The sequence below is a fragment of the Metopolophium dirhodum genome, chromosome 8 (genome assembly GCF_019925205.1).
Source record: "Metopolophium dirhodum isolate CAU chromosome 8, ASM1992520v1, whole genome shotgun sequence".
NCBI classification, from domain to species: Eukaryota; Metazoa; Arthropoda; class Insecta; order Hemiptera; family Aphididae; genus Metopolophium; species Metopolophium dirhodum.
In genome coordinates this window covers 4,054,989-4,067,195 of record NC_083567.1, presented here as the reverse complement: position 1 = coordinate 4,067,195, position 12,207 = coordinate 4,054,989, and the positions used below count along the sequence as shown (strand labels likewise).

The 12,207-nt window shown below is 35.0% G+C and overlaps 1 protein-coding gene across 11 annotated transcripts in view; it reads right to left on the bottom strand.

The window, feature by feature from the left end:
• Positions 1 to 12,207, bottom strand: part of LOC132951090 (WD repeat-containing protein 76-like) — a 128,769-nt gene that overhangs the window by 30,485 nt on the left and 86,077 nt on the right. For 2 of the 11 annotated variants that reach the window (XM_061022795.1, XM_061022796.1), the window contains exon 3: positions 4,586 to 4,676. The exons of 8 other annotated variants lie outside the window; for them this stretch is intronic. The gene's annotated coding sequence lies outside the window, so the exon portion shown is untranslated. The remainder of the gene's footprint in view (positions 1 to 4,585; positions 4,677 to 12,207) is intronic. One more of the 11 variants, XM_061022797.1, reaches the window with a different exon arrangement.

Here is a 12,207-nt window from a genome sequence, read left to right as displayed (position 1 = left end):
TATATTATATCCATACGGATGACGACTAAATCGTTTGTACTAATGTTTCTTTTCATGGTTTAGTCAATAATGGAATAATACACAATATTAATATGATTAAAAAAAAATAAGCTGAAAAATACTATTTCGTAGGTATACGTTTATAGTTCATAAAACGAATGTCACTATTTAGTACAAACAAACTCGTCGATGTGGCCAAAATTTAAAAAATACGTTACCCTTTGTCATCGTTTAATAGAGACCAACACAATTTGTTGGCAGATGTCACCTGCAGTTATCGACAGGTAGAATCAGCTACAAATAATGACAAAACTAAATAGCATTAAATTTCGTTTTTGGGCCATTCTGTCAAGTGTAATTACCCTAACGGTGATATTTGTTGTAGAAATAATCTGTTTAGCTGGGAAAAATGTCAACAAGACTTTGCCAAACAACTTTTTTTGTGGCGAAATTATTTTGACATTATGTTGTTTAGCTATTCATTGAAGCATTTACAAAATATATAAAGCACATTATATCGGGTTTAATTATTATAGTAATTATAGTATAACGTGATCGCGACTATCATTAAAATTTAAATAAATGTAAATTATAGCATATTATTGTTCGTTTCAAGTGAAAAATACCTACAATAAAATGCCTAAAAAGGCACTCCTCTCTCGATTAGACACTTTTTTTGATAGGAAAATTTACAATCCAAATTTGTGTTCCATAGAAACGTAAATTCAAATAGGTCTTATAATTGATTTGAATATTAATTATCATTTAATGATTTTGTTTTTAGGCTGTTCGAATTTTAATAGCAGTGGACGAAGGTTGTTAAGTCCACAGCTATTGGCCGCAGTTTTCTTTTTATTTTTAGATGTGACCTCCCGCGGTGAGGCGTTTGTCTAGTGTATGTTATCTAGCCCCAAGTATTTTACACGGTCAGATTACTAATTATTAAGTATAATATTTGGACGAGGACTAATTTCCATTTATTTTTCCAATTTCCTTTTAACTTTGTGTGTTCTTGAAGATGTTGAGAGGCAATTATGAGGATAGGACGATTATTGTATATTTATATGAATTGTTACGATAAAACTACAACTGTGTCATCAACGTCAATCCGTAATACAATATAATATAATCATATCTGCAGAATTAAATATGTCGTATGCATCTGCATGGGATAAGGTCACTTCTTTGCGGAACCTCTGTAGCATGAATAAAAAAAACGGTCAGCGTTTGGGCGCCCAAATGATAAAATGTTATGTGGTGTAGAAAATGAACTTTTCCCACACACTCACGCGTACATAATAATAACAGCAATAATAATAATAATAATAATAATAATAGAGACACACCGAGTGCGGTCGGCCGCGATGAGACTCGCTGCGGACTGGGGAGAATTATCGAACCGCAAAGGTCGCGGGCGGAGAAAATTCGAGAATTTAATCCTCGTCGGGGAGGCGCGACGGCCGCGGTACCGTTACCGAAAAGCTACCCATACACAATAATGGAATTACAGACCGCGTGGCGGCGGCGGCGTCGTCCGGATTTAAATTAGATAAAAGGCTTAATTTTAAAAGACTTTCGCGGGCTCAGCTCCGGCCAGGGCCAATCAACCGTTCCATTTATGTATCGGCGGGGGAGATTCGGTTTTTTTTCCCTTCACGCTCGCGTACCCGTTTTTCCGCGGGGGCTGAAGCTCCGCCGCCGTCCAAATAAAGTCGCGGGAAGAGGGCGGCTGTGATATTATACGACTTTATATATTATTATTGTATACGCGGCGGCGACGATTCTGCGGCGGCGGAGAGGGTTGTGTCGTCGTCGACGTCTCCACCTCCACCACCGCCTCCGTCACAATGGGATGTGTGTGCTGCTGCGGTTTCCTGCTCGGAATGATGTTAAATTAGCAGAAAATCGTCGAGCCCCGCGCCCGAGCCGCTCCTTTGTCGCCCGAACGCCCGCCGGCCGCCGACGCGACCCTTTTGCATTAACATGTAAATAAAAACGTTGATTGACAACATTGTTGTGGTTCCCGTCGTGCACCCTCCACCACCCACCCTACCGCCATCCCAACGCAGCCGCGACCGCCAACCCACACCCCCGTATACCGATATAACAATATAATTTATATCGTTTTGGCCGAGACCATATTATAATATAGCGCTACATTTAGCTACCGTATTATTATTATTTTAAATTGCATACATATAGGTACGGTAATAATTATTTTGTATATAATAACCGCGCGTGCGATGCACAGATCGTAAGAACTGTCATTTTATTTTTGGGCTATCCTACCCAGCCGTAAAACCCCATGGTCGCGATTTTCCCTCGGGCAGAACGAGTTCGTCGCGTGTACTGATAATAATTATTATTATAACTTATAATATAGTTCATAAAATTACAAAACATGACGATATCGTCGTCGAAATTAAATCCACGAGCAAAATGTATTCAAATAATTGCGGTGGATTTTTTTCGGGGGTTGTACGTATAATTATATATTGGTCAGACGATCCACCTGTAAAAAAAAGTTTTCATAAAAAATCAAACAACTTATAATACAATGTGCAGTCTATAATTCTTTTGTAATATTATTAAAAATGCATTAAACGTATTCAATAGAAGTAATTTATATCAGTATGCACTCGATGCACCATCCACGCGCATAAAATAATATATAAATATAATATTAAATTAAAATTATGAATCAAATAATGTTTGAAAATTCTACCAAAAAAAAAAATATTAAAAGATATTGTTGGAAAGTATTTTACATTTACATAATCAAAAGTAAATCATCGTTACTCCACCTAAACTAGATTATATTTTTTCAAGCGCTCGAATTTTCTGTTAAAATAATTTGTTAACTTTTCATTTCGAAATCGTAATATTTAAGATATTTGCTTGTTAAAATCGGCATCTCGGCCACTGTATATTGTTATTATTTTTATTATTATTAAAAACTAAGAAAAAAAATGCTTTTTTCGTTAGCTGCTGCTGTGTTTTCTAAAGTTTTCAAAATGGAAAAACTTTAAAGTAGAAAAATGTTCTCACGAACCTGTTTACAGTGCGAAAATTCCTCGTTAGGTATTCATAAAATCAAGGGACCGGAAACCGTTCCAATTTTTCACAACCGAAGAAAAAATAGTTTTTGTTATTGCCGTGTCATTTAATTGCAAGAAACAATAACTCAAACGTTCGTCGTCCTAATGAACCCTCAAATAAAAACTGTCATTATATAGATAGACGCGTTCCATTTTTTTTCTTCCTCCTCTATATATATGTATTATTATTATTATTATTATTTATGCAAAAACCGTAACAATTCGTCTCGTCGATTTCCGACCCCTCCGGGCGTTCGTTTGATTGGTCTTGACAACCGAGATAAACTAAAAGATATTTCTCTTTTCTTTCTTTTTTTTTTTTCACATTTCTCTTTTGCGCGGTCTCTGTTACTCTTTCGTGTATTTATCGCACATATATATATATACGTTCGGTGCAAAAGTACACCGAGTGAAGTTGAGGGTGAAAGGAATGATGGTCGTGCCTCTCGAATGTGAATTATAACCTCATTTGCATACGGGACCCTTTACCACCGTGAGTGTATCTCGTCCGAGACACTCCGTCATAAATCACATTTAGACCTTGCACTGTAACGTGAAAATATATATACAACCAAGATTATATAAACCAGGGTGTTTATTGGACAAATATTAAGTTCCCCTAAAAATCGATTGCCGCAAACACTCGCGAAACTTATCGCGAAAGTATTTCGTCCCCGTCCGTCCCCTTCTGTTGTTTTATATAAGTTATAGCGCGGGCGGTTTTATCAAGTGTAAAATATTAATTAATAATAATATTATGCGGGTAGGTAAGTGTACGTAATTTTAGTTTTAAAACACAAGCAATACTATAAAAACGAGAATCGAGTAGAAAATCAAAATCAAAAATAAAGGGCGTCGAATTTCCGCGAAACAAAATAAAAGATAGCCTATTATATATTACTATAAGGACAGTACTTAATTCAACAATGATAATTTCATCGACAAAATATGTTTACGATTCATTTGTTTAGATATTATTTGAAAACAAATATTTTCTCTATGGCCCTATTACATAACATGTAGTAAAAGTGGTAACTGGTAACTATTTGTATTTTTTATGCAATACATTTTTTAATATATTTTACTGAAATGTTATTTGGAATGCGTAATTTGCGTCGTTGGGAAGTTTACCTACCAAAATGTCTTCGAAATGCATTCAAATAAAAATATTCACTACGAATATCGTCATAGTTTTCTGCAGACCACTTTCAATTTTTTTATTTTCACAAAGATTTAGGATTGGATTGTTCCTGAAGTAAATATTTAAAAATATTTTTTACCCTACAGTCTGGTTACAGACGACGTATCAAAAATCCAAATATATGGGATATCTACCTAGGTATTATACATTAAAAAAATACCCCCCCTCCTACGAAAACCGGAAATTTGGATTTTGGATACTATTATTAGTTATGTCTATGTTATATACTATTATTAGTTAATCATAAATTTAAATAGCTTGTTTTTGAATGAAATGATAATTTTACCTTAGTTCATATACCTGCGAACACAGTCTTGACGTGGAAATACGGAGGGTGTTGTGCGCGGTCGGTATACTCAGTGGTCCACGTGATATTCCTGTACGCATATTTAATAAACATAATTTTATTATTATTACTGTTCAAGTTGTGGCTCGATGGTTGGGTGGTTGGGTGGGTATGGGTACTGCAGGGTACCCGAGATATTCATGTGCCTGCGGTATTTCCAGGTATAATTATGTGCAAAGCATAACGTGCCGTTTTATTTCACGTCTTTTCTACACGGATAAACAGTAATAATTACGTATATTATCAGGATACGGCGGCGTTTGAAAAAGTTTAAAGTTTCTATTTGGTGCTATACATTATTATTACAAAACTACATAAAAACTGTTATTATTCACGTGTTTCTATGTTATTATAGGTACGGCCTATTATTAATCTTAAAGATTACAATATTTTCTGTGGTTTGTTTTTTAGATTTTTCAATTCTAGAGTCAGTTATAGATGTGTAAAATATTACAATTTAAAAAATGCTCGGTTTGAAATCAAAATATTATCGAATCAGTATACTTTAACCATGGAAAATGTCATTCTTTTTAAGTATAATAACAAGTAAATTCATTCTGGTATTAAAACTAATCTAGCCAAATGAGAATTTACGAACGTAAATATTTGCTAATCCCGCACTCGTAAGACCGTGGAGATAACACGACAATATGAGGGTCATTAGACGTCCACTGGAACAACTATTTCTTAAAAAATTTAAAATATCTAAAAAAAGCTTCCTCTACAAAATATACTTACAGGGATACAGATGATATTATATGTTGTTCTAAATTTCTAATAATACCTATATAATAGGTTATAACCAGGACTCATAACTTCTAGCATTTGCGCATATTTTTTAAATGGTCCTGTGTGGGCCTATGTGCGCTTATACATTTGTTTCAGAAAGCAAGGAGCTAAATACGAAATTGTAGATTGCTAATTTATGCATATTTCGAAGTTTAAATGTTACCTATTTTGCTTTTATATGTGTCTATTTCAATACCGTAGCCTTCGAAACATTTGAGTACCACGATACAACGGACAATTCTGATGTAATATTATTAATTTTTTTGAACTTTACAAAAGTTTTGAAAATTTCGTTTTTATACTTAACAATTAATATACTTACGAAATTGTATGTTGAAAATATTCTTGTATATTTCGAAGTTTAAATCCTATTTTCTTTTTTTGTGAATATTTCAGTACTATAGCAGTAGCCTTTTAAACATTCGATTTCCACGACGCAATAAATAATTTTGATGTAATATTATACATTTTTTGTTAACTTCTAAAAGTTTCAACAATTTTTTTTATATTTAATATTTTTTTGCATATTTTATTAATTTTAGTGCATATTTAAGCGTCTATATAAATGTTTTTAATAGCATATTATTGCGCTCATTGCTTATAACACAATTTTCTAAAGCTATAAGTTATGAGCCCATGGTTATAACAGATTCGTTAATTTCAACAATGCCGGACGTTATGTTTAAGGCTCGTCGCACTCGGTAATATAATATAGTTTCACTCGTGCCTACGATACAATACAATACAATACGATTATTATTATAACAACACGATGAGATAGCCAATATACGGTATAAAATATCATATTATAATACAATATTGAATTCACCGAGGAACGAAATCCGCGATTAAATAATAATATGGACCGCGTGTGCCTATATTATGACAACTGTATTATATAATATACCTTTTTACCGCGACTGAACATAATATCATACCTATACCTACCTCGCACGCTATATTCGCATATATATACGTATATATTGCAGGTACTCTGTACCACACGTATACCGCATATATATATATAATATTATGTACCGTCGACTATACGGGACTCGTGTTCAAAAGCCGGATGGGTATTAACGTGCGTGTAGAAACTCGCTGGAGCTTTACCGGGCTAAATAATAATATATATATATATATATATATATATATATAACTGGCGGGGAGGGGGAGGGAATTGTACAGGAATCAAAAGATATCTGGTGCCGAAAGTTGTTGTCGGGGCGGCGGGAGGGCGGGCGACCGGGGAGGCGAGCAATAAGGGATCAACTAGTATGCTAATTCTATGCAAATGCGTTGAAATACGGTGCACGGGGATTCAGAGCGTTATATCTGAAAAACAAACTCTGGCGCGGACTCTATACACAGCGCGGCACTCCTCTTCCCGCCCGCCCGCCGGAGCCCCTCCGTCTTTCCCTCGCCCCCCCCCCCCCCCCCCACCACCAAAAATCCATCTCTCTCACTCCACGCACTCTGCCTATCTTCCACTGCGAAATGAGATTTTCCGATATCCGAGTGTATATATATATATATATGTGTGCATACCACCCCCGATACCCGTTTTCCGGTGAAATTATACTATATATATGTGTGTGTGTGTGTGTGTGTGTATACAGCACCGGGTCAAAAACGACAAAAAAAATATATATAATATATATATATATAGCCGGTATATACGCAGATCACATTTTACTTTGTATACGTCGAGACTAATTTTGACGATATTTAAAATATTATAGGAATAAAAACGCGGTGGCGAGAGAAAAAGAAACGGTTTATAAATTCATATTATATACGCCGTATATATATAATATTTTTCCCTCGGAGAGTGAAATAAATCCTTAATTAAAATTCCATTATTTGTCTTGGAATATAAAATAAGATTATTGTTATTAAAACGGATTTGCCGAAGTTTTAATGTACAGAAGAGACGGCCAACAGTCTTATCTCTCCGGTTTAAATTGCCAGATGGTTAAATAATAAAAACCGCAAAGTTTCCGGGCTCTTTTTTTTTTTTCTAGAATAAAAACAGAAAAAAAGAGTGAATCTGTTTTGCATTTCGCGCGGTTAAGCTGTTTTTTCTCGCTCGCTCATCCTCGTCCGACACCTGGACAAATTTCGCGGCGCCGCGAAGATTTTTTCTCCTGCCTCTCGCCACCGTTGATAGTATTTTGATAGCCGCCATTAAGGCTGTAAGCCATATCGAGACGGGGTGGTGGTGGGGGTGGAGAAATATCGCGTGTTCGTATATATAATATTATTTACTACACACCGCTCGAAGTGTTGCGCTGCTACACACGGCCAGCAATGGTTCTTATTAAAAACGGATCGGCGGAAGACGCCGAGAGAGAGAGAGAGAGAGAGAGAGAGAGAGAGAGAGAGAGAGATGGTTTGAGAGAGAGGGTGAGAGAGTTATAGACTCGCAGTGAGACGAGAAGAGTGAAATATCGCGAGAGAGAGAGAGAGAGAGAGAGAAAAATTCGAGAAGTTTGCAAAAGACGAGAGAACAGCAGCAGCAGCAGCTGCGGCGGCAGTGGGCGCGAGCAAATATAATATCGAAATGATAACACAGAGCAGCAGGAACATATTATTATATACTGTTACGCCCCGCCCGCCCCTCCGCGGCGTGATTAAGAGCCTAACGAGTGTTGCGGACGCTGATATAATATCGTATACGCGGCGGGCAGAGTATATTATATGTACGTATATATATATTTTATTGTATCATTATATCGTTATTATCATATTATATATATATATATATAGACAATATTATATTATAAATGTATATATAATATTGTTATAATATATATGATGTATGCGAGAGCGATTCGCCGGGTCGCCGTTATATGTATATATAGGTACCGCTGCAACCATCATCAATTGTCGAGTGGATATCCGGAACAGATATTATACGCGCAAGGGATCGTATTTATGTGAAGCCCTTCGCGGTCGTCGCGGAGCGGGTGACCGGGGGATGCGTGGGCGGACGACGGCGGCGGCGGCGGAATCGCTGTGCGCGCGCTGTCTCTCTCGTTCGTCGAGGAAACAAACGTGCGCGATTGAATTAAACAGTTTCTTTCGCCCTGCCGCAGACCTATCTTCCGTGTACACACACCCACACACACCCACACACATACTGTTATGCCCGCGAGAGTGTATCATTGTACACATATATATATTTTTATTGTAACCAGCGCGTCCGCTAACCGCCCCCGCCCGTCGCGAGTGGTTTTCTTATGATCTCGAAACGGGTTGATTTATGGCGGTCGACGAGCGGCGTCATTAATTTCGAGTCGCTTTTGTATTCCCTAATGAAGATAAGGGGTTTTTATACAAACCATTCGTTTCGCCCTGCAGTCGTCGCCGCCACCGCCGACATTTTTCATCCCGCGCGAATCGCCGTTGAACACAGTGCAGGATGGAGAAATAACACATATATGATATTATACACACAGTGTACGTACAACGATGACTATTATACGACGACGATAATAATATACGAGGAGTACCGCGGGTGTGGTAATGCGCGTGCGAATTGATGACCTGCGATTCGGATTATATTATTGTTCTGTACAACAACAATAATAATAGATGCGTATATTATATACGCGCGACCGGAAAGTGTCCGAGTTCCGGTCACGCCGCCGCCGCCGCCGTTTCGATTTGTTTTTTCGCGAACCGCATACGAAACGACGTGTGCGTTTCTGATATTATACTAATATTATTATTAGTGCTGGGACTTTGTGAGCGAAGATGTGCGTATCGGCTGGCGATACCGTTCGTTTTTATTTTAATTTTTAAGACACTTTTAAAAATTGTCAAAAGTAAATAACATTGTACGACAATTATTATTGTTGCGATAAAAACCATCGATAGAGTCCGCCGTTCTCATATCTGGAAATATAATTATAAAGTTGCGCGGATGACAATATTTCCATTTTAGTTTTCCTTAATTTATTCTATAAACACCTACTATATTTAAAATCAAAAAGTATCATCATTAAAAAAATAAAAACTTGAAATACATTCTTTAACATTTTAAGGTCTAATAAAATACATTTCACATAGGTAGTGTATAAAATATTATATTTCTTCTGATTTTGGAAATTTTATGATTTTTTGAAGGCATTTTAAAAATCTTGACGTTTACATAATACAGTATTATTTTTCGTACCTAGATTATCATACATATTATATAGGTAGAGGCGTAGAGCGTCGTAAATTATACGTTAGGTATATACGTCTATCGGAAGTGGGTTTAGAAAAATGTCTATTGTGATGGACAAACTATTGTACATCTTAATTAATAACAAAATTAATATTAAAGCTCACCGTTTGGACTCAATATAATATTATATAGTTTGTTATTGTACGTGTTGTATACACTTTTCAGTTATTCCGAAATCTCGTTTGGAGCAGAGGTATGTGACTTTACGATAAGGTTTTGGTGGCTTTTACGGCCGCCTCAAGTATTGGCTTCAATATTTCATGAGTCGCCATCGCTTTGGGATTGGGGCCGACTACACATTTTTCGCAGCCCGTTTCAATATCGACGTAAACAATTTAAAGTCTTGACTTTTGATTTTATACTTTTGTAAACGTTCTCGCGTCGTTGAGTGTCAATAATAAATTTTAAAACAATACGCTAGGTATTCGCTAAGTTTACCAAATGAATTTCAAAATAATAGCCATGTAGCTGCATCGGTCTCACAGCACTAAATTTTTAACACAATTACACAAACGTGCCCAAGATAAAAATTTCGGACGGCACAGTTAGGTATAAGGTTTAATTTATCTACCTCTAAATTATATTTTAAACTAGAAATTTCAATAAATTGTTTATAATTTATTTCATAGTTATATGTAACTTAATTTTGAACATTTTTTTTCAAAATTGGTGAAATAATTGTTCAATCCAACGATAAGTCTTTCAATTACTTTAATACCATGAACTTTGAAACTATTCGAGGTTTATCATATATTTAATTTCGTAAAAAATGAACGATTGGCTTAACTGGTTACACATCATGATTTAAACTATAATAATAAGCACTTTAAGGAAGTAAAAGACACGTTAGAAATTATTAAGTTCTCAATATTTAGTTGTGGTTCATGTACTAGGCATAAACTATAACAGGCATTAGGTGTACACTGTACACGTTAATTTCGGAACAGCGTTTGAAAAATTGCCCAATACTTTTGTTATAAGTTAATTTATCAAATCTAAATAATCAATGGTGATGTTCAAAACAAATCAAAGGCAAAACGAATTCTAAACGAACAACTTCTCACTTGTCGAACGTCGAAACACATACATCGGTACTATAGGTAATAAAATATAAATTATTATTAAACCTTGTTATTTGCAGCTAGATATCAATATATAGCTTATTACGGTGGTGACGAATGCCGACAGCCGACAGAACAATATTATTATTTTTACCATTTTTAGCATTTCCGTCATCCGATAGGCGATACTCTGTGTGACAGAGAGGAGAAATATAGGTTAAATCAAAACTAATTATGAAGGTTTAAAAAAGCTTAAATACAACTGGTTAATAGATGAATATATTTTATTCCAGTTGGTTTTAATAACAATAAAATGTATAATATATATATTATAGCTCGTATCGTATCGTTCTGTAATAAAATAAATGTTTATCTAAAAATGTATTTATTATGTGATTAAAACAATAATTATTACTATTTAAGGGTTTAAGAACAGGATATGCCTGATAACCTACCTCGAATTAGTTCCTGTTGATGTGTAGTATTAGCAAAGGTATATAGTTTGTCGATTGAAACACCTATATTATGTACCTATTTATGAGTTATAACATAATATATGATATAAGACATAAGTATATAATAATATTATTGTGATCGATCGCAGCACTCGAAGTTTACCAAAATGTATACTTCCGAAATAACTTTTAAACAATCGCAAAAACTTTTGTCGAATTCGATACGCGTTTTCGTGAGAATTTAGCTTTTGTTGAGTAAACCGCATCCGTCGCGTAAATCGTTCCTTAACCTAATTATCACTTTGTAACCTTTATGCATAGATACGTCAAACGACAAACACTGAATATTATTATGACGAAAGATGAATGATTAGACACTTTGGGAAAGTTATGTAACAGAATAAAAAATCATTAGATTTATGTAGTATTAAGATAGAAAAAAAAAACAAACACAGTCTTAAGTCTATTATAAGCAATCATCGGGAGGAGGGTGAAAAATCCCCGAAGAAATCTCAACCAAATTTACTCATAATATGGTGTCCATAGCGACTATGTTGTGAAATTACAGCTGAAGAATGAACGGGTTTTTTCGTAATGAAAATTGTTTTATCTGTCTTATGATTATAATATATGAATTATGTTTAATTACATACTAAAGGTGTAACATTGCTAGTGTATATAGCTACTAAATCTATGTTTCCCGGTATAGGCGCAACTCGTACATTCGAGACGGATAAGGGTGAATTTTTGTAGCAAAGTGCATTCTTAGCTTATTATTATTTTTAACACAAAGTTCGAATTAAGTATGTAACAACGAGTTCAATATTTTTAAGCTTTTATTTCACATTTTTTATTTTTGAGTCACTGTTTTGCCATTTCATGTAGTTTTTCATTATTTATTGTGTTTTTGATAGTTTCATGTACAATAATGAATTTCCATTATAATTAAGATATCCTCATACACATTTTATGAATTATCTACGTTTCACCTATAATATCTATAGTCATGTGAATTTGTAATAA